We start from the raw sequence: 12071 nt of genomic DNA on the forward strand, positions 1-12071 counted from the left end.
TTTAGTCCCGCTTAATTCCAAGCGAAAGTATGGGACTAGATAATGGGTTTTAGCAAAGTGGGGAAGGCCTCGTAGTCGAGGCGAGTCCCATTTATTGCAGTCCAATACCTTATCAAACGTAAGATAATAATCTCGGTTAAGGCAATTCAAGTCAGTCCCTCCTAAGGAGGTGAAACAAACACACCCTTAGTATTTTGCTTTCAACTATATGCTGGAATTGAACTGTATATCCTATTTTGTGTTTGTGATAGGAAGTTTCTTTTGTTAAATTTATCTTAGATTTTAATGTTGTACATATCGATGGTCGTTTATCTTCAATGGGCTCCCTAAATGAATTCTTAACTAGAATTTAGGAAGCATTTAAAAAAAGAATAAAAAAAATGAACTTCAATCATGCTCCATATCCATATCCTAAGATAAGAGTTCACCTGTAAGGAGCTCCTAGTCGCTCTTTAAAACAAACTAGCAATCGGCACACATACTCCACGTGTGCAACTAAATTTGCTTTTTTTTTTTTTTTTCACTACGACTTATCATTAATGAGCATGGATGACAATTAAAAACGAAAAAGACAAATAAAAAACGGAAAAAGAAAAGGTATGAGAACGTGGGGAACGTAGAAACATGAAGAGGAGGAGAACATTGGGGTTTATTTTTAAATTTTTAAATATGATCCGCTATATTTACATACGGTTGTGATCTTGGTAAAATTTGTGTTATCGTAATTACTAAATTGTCCACGTCTTTTTTTTTGGTCCAGTTCTGGTGAGAAGGTTTGTGATATCCCGTCTTAAGATTTATTATATTTTATTCTCAATAATAGTGAAATTATTAAAATACCATTAAGATGTCGCGTAGGCCTTCTACGTAGACCTCAATTTTCTTTTCACTTTTTCAGTCTTTTTTACTATTTTCGAATAGCACTTATTTTTTTTGGAACATGTGGCCGCGACAAAACTCCATTCAAAGTTATAACGAATAAGTTATGTTTAAAATTATGTAAAAATACCTGAGGTAATTTCAAATTCAAAAATCTTGTGCAGTGTGCCACTGCTTTGGTTAGATTTTCTGATTAGCCTTGTGGGTTGTGTACGTTGGAAACCAAGAAAGTTGGTTTAAGTGTGCAGCAAGTGGATAATTTAATATGGTTTTATTAGGTTCTGAAAACCCACTCTTGTGCCGTCATCCGTTGAACTCAACTCCCCCTAATAAAACAATATTGAATTGTCCACTATCTCATGAGACATCATTTCTTTTTCATTTTTTTTCTCTCTCCCACTATCTCATGTCTCTCTCCCTCTCTCTCTCTACCCCACTCAACCCTCCCTCACTATTTCTGAAATACATCTCTCTATCTCTCGACATTTTCCGTCTCTTTCTAAGCCGAGAGCTCAACCTTTAATCCGACCTCAATTCCTTCGCGAATATGGAACATCTTTGTGACTCAAGGAACATGAATATGTGTTTGCATGCATCATAGGGTCATCGTGGAGTGATCCACCATCGAAACCGAGAGCTTCATAACTCTCAAACTTGAACCCAGGTGAAACTATGCCTCCTTTTCATTATTTCTGGGATAGTGTTGTTGTTCCTTGATCTGTTAAGTTGATTTCATGAGAAAACTCAAGGGTTTTACCCTCTGTCATTTTCTGTACTTCGAGCCCAACCCCGACGACGAACTCCGGCGCAATGCCGTCGAGTTCAAAGTTGGTGGGTGTCCCTATTACATCAAATTTCTTCCTCTTTGTCTCTATGATAAATTGGGTGAAATGTTGAAGTGGCATTCGAGCCCTAACCTCTGCATGCACATCTATATCCCTTTTCCAGTTTTCGACGAGCGTGAATGGACGAACTCCGGCTAGTTCATACTGTGGGTGCGCGGACCCCTTTGAAATCGAACCCAGGTAATTAGTAACCTTGTTGCATTCGGTTTTTGATTAAAGATCATTGAGTTTGACCTGCATGCATGCTGTCCGTGAATTTTTCCAGAATCCGGCGAGAAACTCCACCCTTGCAGGCCATTTTCGGGCCAAATGCGATCACGGACGGGAACCCCATTGGTATATTCCGATTCCTTGTTCTCTGAGGTTCGCTTTGACATATTGGAAGGCCAGATTTAGTGAAGTTTTTGATTGGTCGAAGCTGGTATTTATCCCGGCCATCTCTTTTCCAAATTCCGGCGGTTGCAGAGGCAACCTGTTGGAGAAGAAAAAACAAATGGGGAAGCCCAGATCCGCGACCCGGATCAAGATCCGAATCTGGGATCCGGCCCCGCCCGGTTATAAAATGCATATGGAATATTTCAGAATGCTCTAAGAATATTCATTGCCTGGAATATTTTTTGTGTTGATTTTTATGAAATTTTCTCAGAAACCCTTCTAGGCTAATTTCGATGTTCCGAGTCTATTTTTGACATCTGTTTAGGAAAATGCTGAAGTTTTAACATAGTTGACCATCGGGGCATCTCGATTGATTTTTTAGGGTTGACCGTTGAATCTTTACAAAATTTGCTTGAGACCCCTCTTAGAGTATTTCAACGCTCTGATTTCTAATTTGCACACCGTTTTCTCAAATTTGATCGTTTAAGTTGAGTTTTACTAATGGGTCTCAATATTATGTTTAGGTATGACCACTATCGGGAACTACGACTTTCTTAGCTTGAAAGGATGTGACATCGCAAGTACCTATGAGTGGGTCTTTTCGTTTTTACATATATATATATATATGTGATTTTTCCAATAACTGTTTTTATATATTATGATGTGATATGTCATGTTTAGCCTTACAAATAGGCTTTTCATACACTTTATGTTTTGAATATTATTTGTGAGCATAAACTTGTGGGATGATATCCTTGTGTGTTATCTGCTCATTATTACATGTTTGCACGGTGTCTCTTAGTTATTTGTACTGTCATGGGCCAAGGATCAACTTCACGTGTAGTTTACATGCACCATTTACATTTGCTTTGTATTCAGAGTTATGTGCTAGCCTGTCTTTTTGTGTAATGTTTTGGACTCGTATGTGATGCAATTAGCGTAGCTCACGTGATGTAGTACTAGAATGTAAAACATACATCCATCATGTTTCATTATTTGAATATATTTGCAGTGGACTTGTGTGCCGACATAAATTAATGAGCATTGATTTCTTATAATAACGAATTAAGATTTGATGTTGAGATACCTTGTGGTTGTGCCTACGTCATTTAGCTCACTTGTGTTGCAGGGTACCTATTACATACTATTATTATAATATTTTTGGGAAACCATATACTTATTTTACAGCGAGGGGTTACACCTTTCGAAAATATTTTACAAAACTTTATTTTCAGGCCCACTCACCCTTGTTTTTCTCCCCTCAAGAATTTTAGTGCTAGAGGTTTCGTGACGACAATGATTGTTGGTAAAAGTTGTCACGTAGGAGACTTCTCCTTTCGGTATAAATGCCCTTACTCTTCTTTTACTGCAATTTATCTATGCTGACATTGCTTATGTGATATAAGTTCAATCCCGCTCACATGCACACTCTAAATTAGTCACTTTTAGGTTTCAATTTATTCACATTTTCCATATCACTACATTTTATGGCTTCGTCGCATTCCAGGTGTCTGCTAGCACATCGCGATTCGGATGTCCAAGTGGACATTCTAGGTCGGGGTGTGTAAGGGTTAGAGTTGTATTTTGCTGGAACTTTTGTTGACAAATGGGGTTTTATCAATATGGAGTTTAGATAATTAATTCTTATTGGCTAAATATTGACTCATAGTCATTATGACTCTCTAAAGTAAGAAGTAGGAAACATGACTGAAGTACAACTATTTTAGATAGCTTCTAAAATAATATTTTGATAATTTTAAGTAAAACTTGCTAAATTTTTTTGCTAAAATCAAATCCATTCCACATCCTATTATACCCTTTTATTTTCATCTGATTTCCTTATCTAAAACCTTTTTTGGGTCAATAATAATTCATTCATGTAAATGCAATTACTGAAAGGCCACTTAGAAAATTAGAAGAACATCAAATGAAAAATTACAATAGGACTAATGCAAGGCTAACCAAGTAATTTCTCACTATAAAAAGTCAATTGAATAACAGATTACTCAAAAATTAAGCGAATTAATTAATAGTTAGTGATACTGTTTGGGCCTAAAATATTATTGCTGGGCCGAGCAGCAGGATGCGCTCGGCCCAAGGTGATGACAAATAATATGGGCCGAATAATAAGGTCCGGGCCAGCTGGCAGGGTCAGCCAAATCCTAAAAAGTCCAGATAAATAGAAAGGTCGAGGAAGTCCTGGTACAACTAGGATTCTCGACCAGCAAGGAATGAAGTCCCGAAAAGAAGGAAAATTCAGAATCCCAGTGGGAGTAGGTTTGTTCGAGGAAGAGGCGAAGTGGGACAAGGACTCCCAATCCAAATCGGAGCCGGATTCAAGGAATGGGGCACTATAAATACAAGAAATCATGCAAACGGAAAATGACCTTCAACTCAGCATACAATTGCCCTGCGCAAAACCTCTCAATCACCTTGAGATTTTTCCTTTTCTTTTTCCTGCCGACACACCTTCAGTTTGGATAAACAGCACTGTGGAAGCAACCGGCGAGCACCTTCAGTTTGGATAAACAGCACTGCTGCCGCAGGATCAGCCGACCAAGAAGCATCTTCAGTTTGGATAAACAGCACTGCGTCGAGGCCGACCGATTATCTATCCAAGTCTCGGTCGAGGAAGGTTTTCGAACCTTTGTTGGCAGAGGTCACCTTACTAAGCTTTCTCGGCATAGTTAGGTGTTACGAATTACATTGCTCGGCGTACTGGTTGCCGAGTGGTTTTATGATTGGATACTCACAGGTGAGTTTCAGGGTTCGGCATTCCGACGGCCGAACTACGTTTACCATCAAGACATATATCACGTTCGAGTACCTGTGCCCATACACCTTGGTCTCGATTCGACGTGCTTATATTCTCACGAATATAATCACAGTGACCGAATCGGGCTCGGACGATTTGTGAACTCCGCAGAAGTAGCAGCCTTGTCTTCAGGCTGTAGAACCCAGAGACCGAGAGTGTTCCTTCCTCGGTCGCAATCGCAAGTTAAAGAAGTCCGCAACGCGCTCAAAGCTACATCAACAGATTTTACTCCTCGGCCAGGCTCGGCCGACGAGTTGGCACGCCCCGCATTCGACCGAAGGACGTAGTTAGCTTATTAGTTACTCGGCCTGCGCGCCACGTAGGTTTTGTAATTTTTAGGATCAACATTTTGGCACGCCCAGTGGGACCATTGTGCTAAACCTTCGGAGTTCATGACCATTGAGACACGGTCTACGAAGCAGAAAACAACCATGGGAAAGTCAACAACTGACTTGCCAGTGCAAGGCCTTGGGCAGGATTTGCATTCTACAAAAAATCCGATCATAATTGCGCCGCCCGAGGCCACTAGTATAACACGCCGGGAGAGTGAAGTCTGTCTCGGCGGACAACCTTACAACCCCACAGTCCCGAATCAAACAGCTGGAATATTCATGGAAGGGATTGTAGAAGATTGTGATGACGATGGTGGAGAAGGTTCCGATCCACCAACTAGGACATTCCTTCGGAGACGACTGGATGAACAATATCGTCAGGTCGAGCAGTCGATTGGTCAGAAGATGAATGATTTGCTAGACGCAATACGTAGTAATAGCGATACACAGACCAGAATGCTTGAACTACTAGTCAGTAAAGCTTTCGAAGATGGCCAGGTCGGCCAACCGCGGCAGCTCCCGACGAATGTGCCCATACCAGCCGAGAGAAGGTCCGCTCGGCCACAACCAGTCCCCTTAGAAAGAAGAGGACCAGGGAATAGAGCCGAGGGACCAAGCCAGGGAGAAGAAGTCGCCTCCATAAACGTGACCGAAGTCCAGAGAATGATTGATTCGGCCCTAAAAAAAGGGCCGAAGTTTCCAAAATTCATTCACCCGTACCCGGCTTATGTGGAAAGGTTTGAATACCCACGAGGATTTAAGATCCCCGATTTCAGCCTCTTCGCCGGGGAATCATCATTATCCTCACTAGAACATGTGGCTCGGTTCACAGCGCAGTGTGGGGACGTCAATAGTGATTTTTACAAACTACGACTGTTTAACTTTTCATTGACAGGCTCAGCTTTCGCCTGGTACATTAATCTCCCAACCAACTCCGTGCAGAGTTGGGAAGAGTTGGTCGAAAAGTTCCATGAACAATTTTATCGGCCAGGGATGGAGATGTCCGTATCCTCCTTGGCCAGGATGGCTCAAGCATCTGATGAATCTCCAATGGAATACCTAACAAGGTTTAAATCGGCCAGGAATTGGTGCCGAGTACCACTCCCCGAAGTCGAATTCGTCAGGATCGCCCTCAACGGATTAGACGTGGAATACAAAAAGAAGTTTCTGGGGGCAAATATTCGAGATATGTACGAACTTGCTCAACACGTCGAACAATATGAGTATCTGCTCCGAGAAGAGAAGATATCAAAGTCACCATCCCGGGGGACGTTGTATAAGAACCCCACGGTGAGCTATGCATCGGCCGAAAGTGAAGACCCTCAGTACGCTAGCGTGGATGCAGCCGAGATAATAATAGACAAACCCTATGTTTGCAAGGCTTTGGCACAAGTAAATACCAAAGACGCCAAAACACGTTTGACCGCCGAGGAAACGGCTAAGTCATCAAAAGTATACACTTTTGATATCACCAAAGCTGACGCAATTTTCGATCAATTATTGGCAGCAAAAATCATCAAGCTTCGGCCGGGGCATACTATCCCTAAGGCCGATGAATTAAAAGGAAAGATATACTGCAAATATCATAATTCTAATAAGCATGCAACCAATAATTGTGTTGTGTTCCGGGACACAATTCAAAGCTGGATTGAAAAAGGAAAGTTGAAATTTCCGGAAAAGATGGCGGTCGACGTTAATCCTTTCCCTTCAACAACGATTGGTATGGTGGATGCTCACCTTCCCAAAAACAAAGGGAAGGCCGAATATGTCCCGGTGCAGCATATCCGTCGACCAAATGGTCAAACAAGACTAAAGCTTGATATCTTTTCAAATGCACCACCAACGGAACAATCGGCGCAACCCGCCGATGAGCCGATGACAAGGTCAAAATCCGACGGAACTTATGGATCGAAGGTGTTATGTGACCATTGTAAAACACCAGTGGAGCCTGGAAGGAAGATATCTTCAACACCACCTGCGGCCCCTACAACATCGTCGACAGGGTTAAGTCCACGGCATCAAGTGTTTGATCGACTCGGCCCACAAGTACGGCCGAAAGACCAGACCTCGGTCAGGCGGCGTCTGGATTTCGACGCACCTTTCTACAATGAGGATTATTACTCGCGCAATGCTAATAGTTCGGCCTCACCGGCCAATCGCAAAACTTTCAAACCACCAAGGACATTGGATCAACGCTGGTACAGTTACAATTCTCCGACTGGTTTGTATACGGCACTGTCCAAATCCCAAAAACGTCGTCGTCAACGAATAGATTGCATGGCTCGGCGACGAGGAGCGCAGGCCAGCCCGGCCAATCAATGGCAACCAAAACAGGCCGTGGAAGATAGTAGCGAACGGCCAACCCCGACTATCATGACCGAGTTAGCCGAAGGGAAGAAAGTAGCGGAGGCTGATTTCGAAACCACCATTGAGGAGGCTGAGAAACGTATTAAGATCCTTCTCCGGCCTGGGGAAACGAGAGCTCGTCTAGAGTACTTTACAAAAGAGGCCGAAAGGAAACTTTCTCCGTTACCACCGCGCGAGCCGCTTATCAAAATACGGCGCAACTTACACCCTCCGTTCCTCGGTGCATCCATGGAATACATGCGAGAATTTCATAAGAAGTACTCCGCAAATGACTTGTACGGGCTCCCCAAGGCATGTCAGGAAGCCCTCGACTTGGCGCTAACTTGCCCTGATGCCGAGCAAATTATCCAGAAAACTTCTGATCCAGCCATTAAAGCTAGGTTTCAACATATCCGGGAGGCTCGGGTCCTTGGTTTTGAGGTCGATCCTTATACAGATATCGACGCCGCCGAATTACCCTTTTCGCTCGAAGACCTTCAGCACTTACGATATCATTTCGAAGTCTTCTCGGCTGTATCGCTCTTCGGCCTCACGGCCGACGAGGAAAAACGGATAGCACGATTGGATACCTATTTAGACACAAGAAACGCCCGTATTGCATATGAAGAACGAGCCCGTGTAACAAAGGACCAACGAAAATCTTCGGCAGTACACATCGCCGAAGGAAATGGCTCACCCGCACTCGATTTGGTTCCCACGTCTCGGATACCGGCTTTTACCGAGGAACTCAAAAGTTTGATCGAAGATTTTCCGACGACTGCTACAGAGGATAGTTCTCCGGAAGACGACGACCATGACCCCATGGGCCCTTCGGTCCTCGAACATATGGAGATCAGTATGGTCCACGTCCTACCGGCTGAATTCCAACCGAGTACCCACCAGTCAAGTTTCTTGGACGGGGACGTAGTTGCCGAGGAAGCAACACAAGTAGACTTCGTCGCAAACGACGACGATAGAGAAAACCAGAGCGGGGACAACCTTAAAGCCGTTTTGGCCGAGCTATTTCCCCGCTCCCCCTCGGGGACAACCTGAAGCCGTTGTACGTCACGGCTCACATCGAAGGATTTCCCATTTTTAAAGTGTTTGTCGACTGTGGAGCCACAGTCAACATTATGCCGATATCCGTCATGAAGGCTTTACGTCGTTCTGATAATGAACTCATTCCATCAGGAATCACTATGAGCAGCTTTGTTGGTGACAAATCTCAGACCAAAGGGGTACTCCCGTTGGAAGTTAGCATTGCCGGCCGTCAACACATGACGGCATTCTTTATCATTGATTCCAAGACCGATTATAACGCATTACTTGGCCGCGACTGGATCCACCAAACCAGTTGCATTCCTTCCTCACTATACCAAGTCCTCATCTTTTGGGATGGCAAATCGGTCGTAGTCCATCCAGCCGATAACCAACCATTTGAAACCAACATGATTCAGGCTCGCTATTATGATGATCACGTCGGCTACATCACCCTCCAAGGCCTTAACGAGGATGGGCGGCCGACGAGAATTTCGGTACAAAAAGTGATTGAGGTCGGCGCCGAGACTGTCCAACAGGATTCGGCGAGACTTGGCTTGGCGAACTTGGTCATCAGTGCCGATGATTGAGCATACCACGCAAGAACGGCGTCAGGCCGCGGTTTCGTCTACAATGGAACGTTTGCTGGCCCATTGGTACGCCATTACCAAGCAACCACATTCTGGCATCAATTTGATCGAATTTCTGGCCGAAGCAGATAACGGCCCCGTTCTATCGTTCGATAAAGTTCAGGCTGCGCCGGCCGAACTCGAAGACCATCGACCTCAAGTCAAGGACCCGTTAGAGGAAGTTAACGTAGGCACGGCCGAGGATCCTCGAACATTATTTATTAGTGCGTTACTCCCACCGTCCATGAAGGTCGAACTCCGTAAGCTACTCCATGAGTTTAAAGATTGCTTTGCGTGGAGTTATCATGAAATGCCTGGCCTCGACCGAAACCTTGTAGAACATGAGCTACGCATCAAGGAGGGGTGTAAGCCTTTTCGACAACCTCCTCGCCGATTTTCAAACGAAGTAGAACTCGGCATTAAGGAAGAATTAGTTCGGCTTCTGAAAGCCGGGTTTATTAGGACCGCTCGGTATGTCGAATGGTTGGCCAATATCGTCCCCGTTTTAAAGAAAAACGGTGCCCTTCGCATTTGCATCGATTTCCGTAATCTAAATCTGGCTACTCCCAAGGATGAATATACGATGCCGATTTCAGATTTATTAATTGATGCCGCAGCTAATCATGAACTGCTATCTTTTATGGACGGTCATGCGGGTTACAACCAGATTTTCATCGCCGAAGCTGACGTCCACAAGACGGCTTTCCGTTGCCCGGGGGCACTTGGTACTTACGAATGGGTAGTCATGCCTTTCGGCCTCAAGAATGCCGGCGCCACATACCAACGAGCCATGAATATGATCTTCCACGACTTAATCGGTACAATCGTCGAAGTTTATATCGATGATGTGGTCGTAAAATCCAAACGTCGTCAAACACACCTGGACGACCTAAGGCAAGCGTTCCTTCGCATGCGCAAAAACAACCTCAAGATGAACCCGGCCAAGTGTGCTTTCGGTGTTTCGGCCGGTAATTTCCTAGGATTTTTGGTACACCATCGTGGCATCGAGGTCGATGAAAATAAAGCCCGCGCCATCATCAGCGCCCCACCTCCGACGACAAAGAAACAGCTCCAGTCGTTACTCGGGCAGATAAATTTCCTCCGGCGTTTCATCGCCAATTCGGCCGGTAAAATGAAGGCATTCTCTACGCTCCTTAAACTGAAGGAGACCGACCGATTTGAATGGCGCGAAGAGCATCAAACTGCGTTTACGCAGATCAAGGTGGCCCTTTCCACTCCACCAGTGCTCGTTCCACCTTGTCGCAACAAACCCCTTAAGTTATACGTTTCGGCAGCCGAGGAATCCATTGGTTGCCTCCTCGCGCAAGATAATAATGTCGGGCGTGAAAAAGCTATCTTTTACCTTAGCCGAAACCTGAATTCCCCAGAGATTAATTATGCACCTGTCGAAAAACTTTGCTTAGCGCTGTTTTTTGCCGCATCCAAACTTCGGCATTACATGCTCCCCACAGTTACGCAGGTCATCGCCCAAACCGACGTAATTCGCTACATGCTGACTCGGCCTATGGTCAAAGGCCGAATCGGGAAATGGACACTCGCCTTATCCGAGTTCAGCCTTCAGTATGTACCACAAAAGGCCGTCAAGGGACAAGCCCTCGCCGACTTCCTGGCACAACACCCATCCCCTTATGGTTTTGAGGGGGGCGACGTCGACATCGGTTTCGTCACCACACGCGATAACCATTGGACTATGCATTTTGATGGTTCCAGTACTTCGACCTCGGCCGGGGTCGGTATCGCAATTCAGTCGCCGGACCACTGCCGATGGTATTTTTCTCTCAAGTTAGATTTCAGCTGCACCAATAATCAGGCCGAGTATGAAGCCCTCATTATCGGCCTCCATGTTTTACACGATCTGCGGGCCCCCCGCATTCTCGTCCTTGGTGATTCTGAACTTGTGATTAACCAGCTGAACGGCGTGTTTCGCTGCATGAGTTGTACTTTAGCTCCCTATCACATGGTCGCCACCTACCTGGCCGAGTCATTCGAACGAATCACATTTGAACACATTTCACGTATTCACAATACTGACGCCGACGAACTCGCCCAGATCGCCTCCGGAGCACAACTCATGGGGGGCAAGCTAGGTCGAATTGTGGGAATTGCGACCACGGGTCAACGATCGTACCCCGCCTTGATCAATCAACAAACTCTCCAACGCGCGCACGTAATACGTACAAGGGTAATGTCGCTCCCATCCCTACTAGAACGAGGAGATCCCATGGAAGTATGTGCCGTCGAAGTAGAACCAGATGATTGGAGAAAGACGATGTTACGGTACCTCGATAACCCCAATGGGAAACACGAACGAAGAACGAAGGTGCTCGCCACGAATTATGTGTCGTATCAAAATGAATTATATCGCAAGGGCGAGGATGGTTTACTACTTTTGTGCCTCGGCCCACACGAGGCTGCCCAAGTAATGGCCGAGGTACATGAAGGAATTTGCGGAGCACACCAATCTGGACGAAAGATGCGCTGGTTGCTCCGACGACACGGTTATTTTTGGCCCAATATATTAAAGGATTGCATCGAATATGCACGGAGATGCGTATCATGCCAAATTCATGGACCCGTGCAAAGAGCCCCGGCCGTATTGCTACACTCGGTTACTAAACCATGGCCGTTCAGGGGTTGGGCAATGGATGTAATTGGCAAAATCACGCCGTCATCAGGGGCAGCGAAGCACGCATGGATAATTGTAGCAACCGACTATTTCACTAAGTGGGTCGAGGCAAGGTCATACGCCGAATTAACTGCTAAAGAGGTATGCAACTTCGTAGAGGAGAAT

This window comes from Pyrus communis, chromosome 14 (assembly GCF_963583255.1).
Source record: "Pyrus communis chromosome 14, drPyrComm1.1, whole genome shotgun sequence".
Taxonomy (NCBI): Eukaryota; Viridiplantae; Streptophyta; class Magnoliopsida; order Rosales; family Rosaceae; genus Pyrus; species Pyrus communis.